This window comes from Chlorocebus sabaeus, chromosome 26 (assembly GCF_047675955.1).
Source record: "Chlorocebus sabaeus isolate Y175 chromosome 26, mChlSab1.0.hap1, whole genome shotgun sequence".
NCBI classification, from domain to species: Eukaryota; Metazoa; Chordata; class Mammalia; order Primates; family Cercopithecidae; genus Chlorocebus; species Chlorocebus sabaeus.
Genome location: NC_132929.1, coordinates 48,217,885 through 48,231,537, shown reverse-complemented (window position 1 = coordinate 48,231,537; position 13,653 = coordinate 48,217,885). Strand labels below are relative to the sequence as shown.

The 13,653-nt window shown below is 39.4% G+C and overlaps 1 long non-coding RNA gene across 1 annotated transcript in view; it reads left to right on the top strand.

Annotated features, from left to right (window-relative positions):
- LOC119628076 (uncharacterized) overlaps nucleotides 1-12,451 on the top strand; it is a 45,586-nt gene extending 33,135 nt beyond the window's left edge. The window contains exons 3-4 of the long non-coding RNA XR_012091539.1: nucleotides 8,067-8,247; nucleotides 9,649-12,451. This is a non-coding gene — a long non-coding RNA (uncharacterized lncRNA). The remainder of the gene's footprint in view (nucleotides 1-8,066; nucleotides 8,248-9,648) is intronic.
- Nucleotides 12,452-13,653: the final 1,202 nt, after the last annotated feature.

Sequence of the window (13,653 nt, the reverse complement as noted above, 5' to 3'; positions counted from 1 at the left end):
TACTTGATACAGGATTCTGGGAAGATGACAAAGTAGAAGGCACCAGGAATCTGTCTCCCCACCTGACAACCATAGCACTGGCAGAATTTGTCTGATGAAACTATTTTGAAACTCTAGAGTCTACTGAAGGCTTGCAACATCCAGGAGAAGTCTTGGATGCTAAAGTGAGTTTAAATTTGGTCAAATTCAGCTCCTGAATACAATAGCAGGTAACCATCCTCCACCCCTGAGCCACTTGGCAGGCAGTTTGTGCAAGTGTTCCTAGAGCACCTTGCAAACATCTTGTGGGAACCCAGGTGGGGAAAAAGGTCCCTGTCCTTCAAATATTAGGCATCTAAGCCGTGATTGCTGATTACTGATGCTGATCATAGAGGTGCAGACAAAGAGGTTGGCTGCCATTGTTGTAGTCTGGAAAGTATTGAGTCTGAGGAACAGAAATAATAAAGATTGAAGAAAAGTGAGCCAAAGGGACCTGTGGGACACAATCAAGTGAACGAAAGTGTGTGTTATGGTAATTTCAGAAAGAGGAGAGAGAGAGAGTTGGGGCAGAGAGAATATTTGAAGAAATAATGGCTGAAAACTTCCCAAATTAAATGAAAGACATGTGTATAAACATCCAAGAAGCTCAAAAAACTCTAAGATGAACTCAGAGATACACACTGAGACACATTATAATTAAAGTTTTGGAAACCAAAAACAATGACAGAATATTTAAAGAAGCAAGAGAAAAGTGACTCATCACATGTAAGGGATCCTCAATAAGATTATTAGAAGATTTCTCATCAGGACCTTTGAAGGTCAGAAGGCAGTGGGCCATTATATTCAAAGTGCTAAAAGGCAGGTGGGGGAAAGTCTGTCAACTAAGAATCCTATATTCAGAAAAACTGTCCTTCAAAAGTGAGGCAGAAATGAAGACCTTTCCAGGTGAATAAAAACTGAGGGAGCCTGTTACCACTGGACTTGCCCTGCAAGAAATGTTCTAAGTATCACTAGTGAGACAAAATAAGAAAAACACACTCAAGGGAGTCCTGCAGGATGAAATGATAGGACATTCAACAGTAACTCAAAACCATGTGAACAAATACAGATCTAAATAAAGGTACATTTATGGGCAATTATAAAAGTTAGTATTATTATAACAATGATTTGTTTTCTACATTCTTTAAAAGACTAACCCTTTTTAGTATTATTGTAACTTTGGTTTACAACCCCATATTGTATTTTCTACACAATTTAAGAGAGTAGTGCATTTAAAAGAATTATTCATTTATGGTCAGGCATGGTGGCTCATGCCTGTAATCCCAGCACTTTGGGAAGCCATGGTGGGAAAATCACTTAAGATCAGGAGTTTGAGACCAGCCTGGCCAATGTGGTGAAACCCCATCTCTACTAAAAATACAAAAATTAGGCAAGTGTGGTGGTAGGCACCTGTAATCCCAGCTACATGGGAGGCTGAGGTGGGAGAATCACTTGAACTCGGGAGGCAGAGGTTGCAGTGAGCTGAGATTGCACCACTGCACTCCGGCCTGGGTGACAGAGTGAGACTCCATTAAAAAAAAAAAAAAAAAAGACTTGTTAGTTTATATAGTTTATACACATCTGTAAAATGTAATTTTATGACATCATCAACCAAAGGGTAGAGACAGAGCTGTAAAGGAGCAGAGTTTTTGAATGTTATTGAAGTTAAGCTGATATAATTCAAATTAGAGTGTTATAACTTGTCATAATTCTCAGAGATTAGAGTGTTATGAGCATTTTTGTTAGTCTGTTTTGTGTTGCAGTAAAGGAATACCTGAGACTAGGCAATTTATAAAGAAAGAGGTTTATTTTGGCTTATGGTTCTGCAGGTGAAGAAGAAGAATGGTGCCAATATCTGTCTCTGGTGAGGCCTTAGGAAGGCAAAGGGGGAGCTGGTGTATCACATGGTGAGAGAGGGAGTTAGAGAGGAGGAGGAGCCAGGATCCTTTAAACAACTAAATAAAAAATTCTGGAGAATAAACGGTCTGAGTAAAAAAATTAAATAAACAAAAAAATAAACACTCAGCTCTCATGTAAACTAACTGAGTGAGAACTCACTCATCACCAAGGGAATAGTGCTCAGCCCCACCTCCAACACTGGGGATCACATTTCAACATGAGATTTGAAGGAGGACACACATCCAAACCATATCAGCATTGATATAAAAATCCTCAACAAAATACTAGCAAATTGAATTTAGTAACATATAAAAAAGGATTATACACCATGGCCATGTGGTTTTTTTCCTGGAATGCAATGATGGTTCCATATATGAAAATCAATCAATGGAATACACCACATTAACAGAACGAATGAAAAAAGCACATGATCATCTTGATTGATGTAGAAAAAGCATTTGACAAGCTCCAACACCCTTTCATGATAAAAACACTCAACAAAATAGGAATAGAAGGAAATTAAAATATCAGCCTAGTAGAGCATCCAGAAAATTAGGGGGAAATCCTGAAAAAGAGTGGGCTGCAGAGGAGATAAGCTTTAAGATCTGCATATAAAATTAGACTAAATTCTTGGCTTATGACTAAACTACACATCCATGGAGGTGACTCCGCAGAGCCTTATGGAAAAGCAGTATGTGGAAGCTTAAAGGACTGTGTGAGATTTTACCTGTTGCCTACTGTATAGGAGACAACATTTGGAGTATGAGATCAGGCAAGTTAGCTGTCTTTTAGAGCAAACTCATCTTCCTCAGAAGATGGGAAAGTGTAGAGGTTGTTACAATGTATCAAATATAATGTACAGTAGTCAATAAAAAAATCACTAAACCTGTGAAGAAACAGGAAAATAAAATCCATAAGTAAAAGACTTTGAAACAGCCATTATCATTTTTATAATAACTTAGAAGATAAATGAATAATGAATGAACAGTTACAGCCTCTTAACATGGATATGGAAAGTATAAAACAAACTAAATAGAAATTCTGGAATTGAAAAATGCAATAAGCAAAATTTTAAAATTGGCCTATGAATTAACCCTGCTCCACAAGGAGCAGTAAAAAAAAAATTTAGAAATGAAATGAAATGAAAAATTCTCTATATGTTCTCAACAGCAGGTTGGAGGCAGTGAGGAAAAAAGTGTCAGTGAACTTGGAAATAAGTTAATAGAAATGGACCAATCTGAAGAATGCAGAGGAAAAAAAGATTGAAGAAAAACAAACAGCATCAGAGCCCTATTGAGTAACAACAACAAGCAGAACAGGAGTCCTAGAATGAGTAGGATTGAGGCAGAAAAAAATACTTGAAAAAATAATGGCTGAAAACTGATCAAATTTTATAAAAAGATGTTGACATACAGATCCAAAAAGCTCAAAGAATTCAAAATAGGATGAATACAAAGAAAACCACACCTAAGCACACTATAATCAAACTGCTGAAACCAAAGATAAAGTCTTGAAAGCAGCCAGAGGAAAGCCACATGTGACAGAGGAACAATTGTGTGTGTGTGTGTGTGTGTAAATCAGCTGACTTCTCAATGGAAATAATGGAGCCTAGAAAACAATGGAATGACATCATTAAAATGTCGAAAGACAAAATACTGTCAACTCAGAATTCTACATCCAGTGAAATTATCTTTCAACAATTAAAGTGAAATAAAGCCATTCTGACACATAAGAACAGAAAATTCATTGCCAGCAGACCTCCACCACAAGAAATGTTAAAAGAAGTTATTCAATCTGATGAGATGTGCCATCAAGTAGTAACTCAGATCTACAGTGATGAATGCACGTAACTGGAAACTGATATAGTTAATATAATTTTAAAAACTTCTGGTCATTAACAGACACTATTAAGAAAATGAATAGGCAAGCCACAAGTTGGGAGAAAAGATTTGTAAAACATATCTGACAAAGAGCTTGTATTCAAAATACATAAAGAACTTCTACAATTAATAATAAAATATAACCTAAATTTAAAAATAAGAAGACAAATTAAAGACACAAAGGAATTTATACAAATGGGTGTGGAAAAGGTGCTCAAAATCGTTAAACACCAGGGAAATGCAAATTAAAACTTAATGAGGTGCCATTTTATATTCACTAGAATGGCTAAATTTAAAAGGATTAACAACCACAAATGTTGGCAAAAATGTAGCATAGCAAAAATTGATGTTATCTTCTGGCACCCTAATCCTCCAAAATCTTGTCCTTGTCTGCTCTTCACATCCTTCCAGCCTCATCTTTGCCACTGTTGTCTGTGACTACTGCTCTCAAGCCACACTGGCTTTCTTTTAGTATCAGGAACATCCTAAACTCCTTCTTGCAAATGCTATTCTTCAACTGTTCCTTCTTCTCCTGGCCAAACTCTACTCTTCAAATGTTAGATTAAATATTCCTCAGTGAAGGCCTCCCTGACATTACACTTCAGCATGGATTGAGTAATCTCTGTATTACACACTCATAGTATTCTATACTTGTCTTCTTAGCATTTAACATAATTGTAACTAGGTAATTGTTTGTGGTATAATCTGCCTCCTCCACTAAATTACAAGTTCCAGAACACAGGGCATGAGTCTGTCTTGTTTATCTCAGATCCATTGTAAGTACTCAAAAAATATTTGTTAAATTAATGAATGACAAGGAAATGAGATCAAAATAAAACAAGCCAGGGCCAATTTCTGGGTGGTAAACATGATGTCAACATCGTATATAGATTGGTAGATCTGTATCAATGGTCCAAGAATGAGACCAGCTCCCTCCTCCTTCAATGAAGTAGCAAAGATTTCCTAGACTTGCCTGGTATGATTTTCTTAGTGATTACTCAGGTAGGAGGCAGTTTCTCATTTTTCTGGTTCATCTCTTTCCCAGCATATCACTGATGGAAGCTGGACTTAATGCTCTAAATGGCATCAATATTTTCTCTTTTTTGAGACAGGGTCTCGCTCTGTCACCCAGGCTGGAGTGCAGTGGCAGAATCTTGGCTCACTGCAGGCTTCACCTCCCAGGTTCAAGTGATTCTCCCACCTCAGCCTCCCAAGTAGCCAGGATTACAGGCATGCGCCACCACACCTGGCTAATTTTTGTATTTTTAGTAGAGATGGGACTTTACCACATTGACCAGGCTGCTGTCAAACTCCTGGCCTCAAGTGATCTGCCCACCTCAGCCTCTGAAAGTGCTGGGATTACAGGTGTGAGCCACCACATCCAGCCGGCATTCATACTTTCTCCCATTTCACACTCTTGTTCTTCATCTCAGAATAACAGGACTGAACACAATATGAGAAAAAGGAGTATTTGGGGCCATGTATTGTATAATGTGTTAGAAAACAGGATAAATCTTCATGTATAAAGTAGTTACAGATGGAATCTCAATGTCCTAAGTAATAGCATTCTAGTTTCAACTAAGGTAGATGATGTCTATTTGTCAAGAGGAGAGCTATATAGCATCTTTTTTTTTTTTTTTTTTTTTGAGACAGAGTCTCGCTCCGTCACCCAGGCTGGAGTGCAGTGGCGCATCTCAGCTCACTGCAAGCTCTGCCTCCCAGGTTCATGCCATTCTCCTGCCTCAGCCTCCCGAGTAGCTGGGACTACAGGTGCCTGCCACCATGCCCAGCTAATTTTTTGTATTTTTAGTAGAGGTGGGGTTTCACCGTGTTAGCCAAGATGGTCTCGGTCTTCTGACCTCGTGATCCGCCCAGCTCAGCCTCCCTATATAGCATCTTTAATTTGAGTTTCCTTTCTGGGCCCTAGTGCTAATTAGTACCTTTAATCACCAGTGTATGTCCTGTAGACCTTCTTAGACCTAGTAGTAGATGCTTTCAGTGCTCTACCTATATCCTTCGGGCCTTAACACTTGAGTGTTTCCTGGCAGACTTCTAGTAGCCAACATCTGCATCTGTTTTCCTAAAGACTTCCACTGGCGCCGGGAAAGGATTCTCTCCCTAAGCTGGCCCAGATGTTCTAGAGAATTAATATCTGGCTCTGAGTAGCCCTCAACCAGATCCCTGCCCCTGTGTGTGGGAGGTATAACTCGGAAGCATGGATTTTATGTTGCTCCCATTATCTCTGCAGGATTAAGCTCTTATTGACCATAGTGGAAGCAAGCTTGATAATGCATCCTTTATTGGTTGCCTTCTCTTCCCTTTTTCACTTCCTCACTTCCCCTCTCCTCTTTCCCACCTTACGTTCAGCTTAGCATCCTGAGGTGGAGATCAAAATATGAAAAGGAAAAACTATTGATGATGCTAGTTGGGGCATCAGTTCCTCACAGCATTCCATTTGCAGCTTTCAAACAACCTACATGTACTTCAGTCTTTGTCTAGGATTGATCTGGACATTGGACACTCAGCTAAAGAGGCAGAATCTACTACTTGCTCAAAACTGTTGTGGTTCTTAATCACAACACCTAAGGGAGACGATAAACTTCCAAGAGAAACAGTATGATAGTTCCTCAACATACCTCCAGTTATGTCAAAGGACAGCGTAAAGAACATACAAACAGCAAACAGGAGGCGGTCATTCTGGTGGGAAGCAATCTGCCTATAGTCATTCTGGCAATATATGTTCCATTGTCCCACATAAAAACTAGACAATTGCTACTTAAGTCATTCAAGACCACAAAAGTTCTCATGTTCAGGATTAGTCATATTTGGTTTCTTTCTGGAAATACTGGAACAAACCATTTCTTTTCTTTTCTTTTTCCTTTTTTTTTTTTTGAGACTGAGTCTCACTCTGTCTCCCAGGCTGGAGTGCAGGGGTGTGATCTCAGTTCACTGCAACCTCTGCCTCCCAGATTCAAGCGATTCTCCTGTCTCAGCCTCCGGAGTAGCTGGAATTACAGGCATGCTCCACCACACCTGGCTAATTTTTGTATTTTCAGTAGAGACGGGGTTTCGGCATGTTGGCAAGGCTGGTCTTGAACTCCTGACCTCAGGTGATTCACCCACCTGTGCCTTCCAAAGTGCTGTGATTACAGGCCTGAGTCACCCGCGCCCAGCCACCATTTCTTTTTTTCTTTTCTTTTTTTTTTTTTTTTTTTGAGACAGAGTCTCACTCTGTCACCCAGGCTGGAGTGCAGTGGTGCAATCTTGGTTCACTGCAGGTCTCTGACCTCCCAGGTTCAAGTGATTCCTCTGCCTCGGCCTCCTGAGGAGCTGGGATTACAGGCGCCTGCCACCACGCCCGGCTAGTTGTTTGCATTTTTTTTCATAGAGACAGGGTTTCACTGTATTAGCCATGACGGTCTCAACCTCCTGACCTCATGATCCGCCTGCCTCGGCCTCCCAAAGTGCTGGGATTACAGGTGTGAGTCACCACTCCCAGCCCACCATTTCTTACTTGTTACAAAAACTTAGGAAATAATTTCATACTTAGAGAAAAGTTATAATAGTTCAAAAACACCTAAACTCACTTTTTCCCTATATACTTTAACATTTGCTCTCTTATTTATCTATATATGTTGGGCTCTTTTACAAGGCCTCCATGACTTCTATTTTTGCCACCAGACAGCTCATGGATGATTATAGCCCATTTCATTTATTCTGTGGGACACTGAGCTGATACACATCTATTTTTGAATAGTCTCCAATTCAGAGGTGATGGTAATATTTGAGTAAATATCTATTTTATTGAAATTCTACTGGGACCTTCTATTTCTGATCCTCTTATCAACTATTCTTTGGTTTCATATGTATCTATTGCCAGTTTAAGCTGCTTGTTCATTTGATTGCAGGAGGCATTCACTATACATTGGTGCTAGCTTCTGACGGATTATATTTATAACAGAGCTAATTATATCTGTTTCTTTGCACACTTGAACTCTTGCCTTGTCCTTTGGGATTATGAGTTTAATGGCCTTAGCACAAATGCATTAATTCAACAATTGTTTATTAAACACCCATGCATACTAGACACTGTTCTACTCACTGAGCACATACCATTGAACAAAACTGTAAAAACCTTGCTGTCCTGAAGTTTACATTCCAGAGGGGTATATACTAGTCAGCTGCATTGCTGCAACAATGCTGCACAATAAATACTTCGAATGTTCTCAGTGGCATACAATAACAGACATTTATTTTTCTCACTCTCAGGTCTGAAGATCAGACAAAGTTTGGCTGATCTTGGCTACGTTTGTCTATGTTTGGCTGGGCTAGGCTGGACTCCAATCTTCAGGTCAAGTTTACGTCTGCTTCACATGTCTTCATCATTCTAGAACCAGTTGCCTGCCTGAGAGACGTTCTTCCCACAGTGGGTGACAGAAGTATAAGAGAGGTGAGTAGAAACACGTAATGCCTTTTAAGGTCTCATCTCAGGATTGTCATGGTCACTTCTGCTTACATTCCATTAGCCAAACCATGCCATGCTATGCCTAACATCAAGGGAGCAGAGAAATATATTCCATCAATGACAGTGGGAGGTTTTGCAAAGTCACATAGTGATAGGCATGATTGGATAATTCTAATATTGAGATGCGGCAATAACAAATTAAGAACAATGGGCCAGGTGTGGTGGCTCACGCCTGTAATCCCAGCATTTTGGTAAGCCAAGGTGGGACGACTGCTTGAGCTCAGGAGTTCAAGACCAGCCTGGGCAAAAAAGCGAGACACCATCTCAATCAAAAAAACTTTTTTAATAATTGAAAAACAATGATCCAATCTACCTTCAGGAAGGGTGGGAGACAGAAAGTAAATTAATATATATCAAATACATAAAGCAAGTTGAGGGCATAGAGAATGAGTAATCTTTAAGATGGAGTAATCTTTAAGATAGGGTAGGTCAGGAAAGCTTTTCCAAAAAGGTGACACTTAAGCAGAGTCCTGAAGAAAGTAAAGAATCAAGATTAATGGAGAGAACAGTGAATGAAAAAGCCCTAAGAAGGGCACTTGCTTGAAAGGATCAAGGAACCACAAGGAAGCCAATGTGGCCGAAGCAGAATGAGGAAGAGGGAGAACAGCAGGAAATAAAGCTATCTAGAGATATAATTGCTGAGTCATAAGATATGCGCAGCTCCTAGATTACTAAGTATTAAGAAATTAATTTCTAAATTTTTTGTTTTGTTTTGTTTTGTTTTTGAGACAGCGTGTTACTCTGTTACCCAGGATGGAGTACAGTGGAGCGATCCAACTCCTAGGCTCAAGCAACCCACCTGCTTCAGCCTCCCAAGTTAGCTGGGAATACAGGTGTGCACCACCATGCCCAGTTAACTTTTTTCTTTTTAGTAGAGACGAGGTCTCACTGTGTTGCCCAGGCTGGTCTTGAACTCCCAAACTCAAGTGACCCTCCTGCCTCAGCCTCCCAAAGTGCTGTGATTACAGGCATGAGCCAGTGTGCCTGACCTAAAATGTTTTTTAACCAGTTTGTACTCCTGACAGCAGTGTATAAAAATTCTATTTTATCAGAAGGGAAGAAAAAAAAGTCTGATAATGTGAGCCTTTTAAATGTAATAATAATTTTATTATGTATTTACACATTTTACTATAACATTATATTAATAATCTCATAATATGTATTATAATTTTATTAAACATTTTGTTTTGTTTTTTATTTCCCTAATTACTAGTAAAATTGAACAAACATCTTTCTTGTGTTATTAGCCATTTGGATTTCCTTTTGTAAATTAATTATGCAGATCTTTTGCCAATCTTTCTTTTTTTCTCTCTCTCTTTTTTTTAGAGTTGGGGTCTCACTCTGTTACCCAGGCTGGAGTGCAGTGGTGTGATCATAGCTCACTGCAGCCTTGACCTCCTAGGCTCAAGCAGTCCTCCCACTTTGGCCTCCTGAGTAGCTGAGACTACAGGCATGTACCAACACATCTGGCTAATTTTTTTTTTTTTTTTTTTTTTTTTTTTTTACTTTTTGTAGAGACGAGTTCTCAATATATTTTCCAGGCTGGTCTCACACTCCTGTGCTCAAGCAATCCTCCTGCCTTGGCCTCCCAAACTGCCTTGATTACAGGCAAGAGCCACCATGCCTGACCCCTTTACCAATTTTTCTATTGGGTAATTTGGCCCCATCCCTCCTTTTTCTTTGCACAGAATTTATTTATATATTCTAGATACTGATCCTTTGTTTGTTATATATAGTAAATATCTTCTTACAGGTGAGCTTATCTCTTTGACTGCTTTATATCTTGTACAGAATTTTTAGGTTTTTGTGTTTTGTTCTATTTCGTTTGTTTTGTTTTGATACGGAGTCTCCCTCTGTTACCCAGGTTGGAGTACAGTGGCATAATCCCGGCTCGGTGCAACTTCCGCCTCCTCGGTTCAAGAATTCTCCTGTCTCAGCCTCCCAAGTAGCTGGGACTACAGGCATGCACCACCACGCCCGGCTAATTTTTGTAGTTTTAGTAGAGACACGGTTTCACCACATTCATCAGGCTGATCTCGAACTTACCTCAGGTGATCCACCCGCCTGGGCCTCCAAAAGTGTTGGGATTACAGGCGTGAGCCACCACATCCCGCCTGGGCCTCCCAAAGTGTTGGGATTACAGGCGTGAGCCACCACATCCAGCCAAAGTTTTAAAACAGTAAAATTTGTCAAGACTTTTTGTTGTGGTTTGTAACAGTTGTTTCTCTTAAGAACACCTAAATTCATAAAACTGTTTTATTATTATTCGCTAACTTTTTACCTTCAAAAATATTCTTGTTTATTTTGCAGAATTTCAAACCCAGAGAAAAGTTGAACAGTAAAATGAATACTGTTATACCTCTTACCTATATTTATCAACTATTAACATCTTGACACATTCGCTGTCTCTATCTCTCTGTCTCTATGTGTATTTTTTCCCTTTTAACAAACCATCTGAAAGTGAGTGTAGGCATTGTGATATTTTACCTCTAAATATTTCAGCTTGTCTCGGCCGGGTGCAGTAGCTTACGCCTGTAATTCCCAATACTTTGGGAAGCTGTCTTGGGCAGATCACTTGAAGTCAAGAGTTTGACACCAGCCTGGCCAACATGGTGAAATCACGTCTCTACTAAAAATACAAAAATTAGCTGGTATGGTGGTGCGTGCCTGTAATTCCAGTTCCTTGGGAGTCTGAGGCGCAAGAATCGCTTGAACCCAGGAGGCACAAGTTGCAGTGCGCCAAACTCATGCCACTGCACTCCAACCTGGGCGACAGAGTGACACAGTGTCTCAAAAAAAGAAAAAAAAAGATAAATATTTCACCATATTTTCCAGAAAACAATGACATTCTCCTACATATCCAGAGCATCATTACCACACCTGAGGAAAAAAATTGTTAATTCAACACAACTTCCAACATTCTTTTCATACTCAAACTTCCTAAATTGTCAAAGAAAAAGGTTTATACTTTTTTTTTTTTTTTTTTTTTTTTTTTTTGAGATGGAGTTTTGCTCTTATTGCCAGGCTAGAGTGCAATGGTACAATCTCGGTTCACTGCAACCTCCGCCTTCCAGTTTCAAGCGAGTCTCCTACCTCAGCCTCCCAAGTCGCTGGGATTACAGGCGCCTGCACCACGCCCAGCTAATTTTTTTCTATTTTTAGTAGAGACGGGGTTGCACCATGTTGGTCAGGCTGGTCTTGAACTGCTGACCTCGTGATCCACCCACCTCGGCCTCCCAAAGTGCTGGGATTACAGGCATGAGCCACTGCCCGAGACCCAGTTTATACATTTTTCAAAAGTCCAGATTCAATGGATTTCATCTGTTATATGCCTGTAGTCTCTTTCAGTTTAAACAATACTATTACCTCCTTCTGCTCCTCATAATATTAAATCCTTAAATAGTGGCCAGTTATCTCGTAGACTGTCTCATATTCTGGATTTTTGTTTGACTATTTATCATTAGATTCAGGTCAGACATTTCTAACAAAACACCACACAAGTGATGGTGTATACCTCCTACTGTATCATATCTAAAGGCACATGATAGGCTAGGTGTGGTGGCTTACACCTGCAATCCCAGCACTTTGGCAGGCCAAGGCAGGAAGATGACTTGAGGCCAGGAGTTCAAGGCTACAGTGAGCTATGACTGCATCACTGCACACCATCCTGGGCAACAGAGCAAGACCCTATCTCAAAAGAAAAAAAAAAAAAAATGCACATGGTGACCACTTAGTTAAGATTGTGATTGCCAAATATTTGCATTGTAGAGGTACATTTCCCCTTTGGAACTAATAAATATTTAGTGAAGTGATAATTTGATGTCATGTTTCCAAATAACCACTTAATGATGACTTATCAGGGATCCTTGCCTTAATTATGTTGGGGATTATAAAATAATGATTTTCAATTTCTATCATTCCTTCTATATTTATTAGCTGACATTCTTCTACACAAAAAAAAATCTACCTCTACTTTTTCCCTTTTTCACTGATTCTATCTTCTGTTGAGTGTCACTATGGACTCATGGATTTTTTTAAAAATTCAAAGTGTTAATAATCTATTATTTCCATTATTCTTTTTGATGCTTAGATTTCCTTCAAATTGGCCAGTGAAGGTCCCTAAAGTTTGCTTTTCACATATAGGCCTTTGATCTTTTGGAACTTAAAAACAGAAAGATCACAAAGCAGGGATGAAGTTTTAAGTTTTTTTCCCTACTTAACCAGTTGTATCAGCCCCATTAGGTGGACTGTCCATAGTTCCCTCATTATGTATTTTTTAATGTTTCTTCTGTATTTCTAGGGTTTCTATTCTGTTCTGTTTATGTAATCGTGTACCAATACATTATCTTTTTTTTTTTTTTTTTTTTTTTTGAGAAGGAGGGAGAAACAGGGTGTCACTGTGTTGTTCAGGCTGGTTTTGAACTCCTGTCCTCAAGTGATCCTCCCATCTCAACCTCCCAAGTAGTGGGGATTATAGGTGTGAGCCACTGCACCTAACTTCCACAGTCTTAATTACAATAGTTTGATAAGTCATCTTCGCATCAGGTAGTGTAAATGTCCCCATCCTTTTATTTTTCACAATTATCTTGGCCCTTTTGGACCCTTTGCAAAGAGGACAGAATGAGCTGTCCTGAATTTGGACCTGACTCTTGTTCATTTTCCACAGAAAAAAAAAATCTGTGAGATTTTTGTTGTTGTGAATTGCATTGAATCCACAGGTTAATTTGGATATTTACCATCTTACAGATTCAAAATATTAAGCAGACATTGATAGTATTACAAGGAAAAAATTTAAAACGTGAAGCCATCATGGGAGACTTAACACAGAAAAACATAAAACAAAGAGTAGTAAAGGTGGTAGGGTATGGTGGCTCAGGCCTGTAACCCCAGCACTTTGGGAGGCCGAGGCAGGCGGATCACTTGAGGTCAGGAGTTCAAGAGCAGCTTGGCCAACATGGTGAAACCCCATCTCTACGAAAAATACAAAAATTAGCCAGGCGTGATGGTGAGTGCCTGTAATCCCAGCTACTCGGGAGGCTGAGGCAGGAGAATCACTTGAACCCGGGAGGCAGAGGCTGCAGTGAGCCGAGATCGAGCCACTGCACTCCAGCCTGGGAGACAGAGCAAGACTCCATCTCAAAACAAACAAACAAAAAACACCAAAGAGTAGTAAAGAAACAGAAGATTTAAATAATAAAATATGCTCGAGTAATGTAAATATGTGTACCTACATATATACTTTAGTTACGTCCTTTTCATGCTTTCTTTTTTTTTTTTTTTTTTTTGCTTAATTAGGTTTACTTGTAGTTTGCCTTTCATTTAATTTTTGTC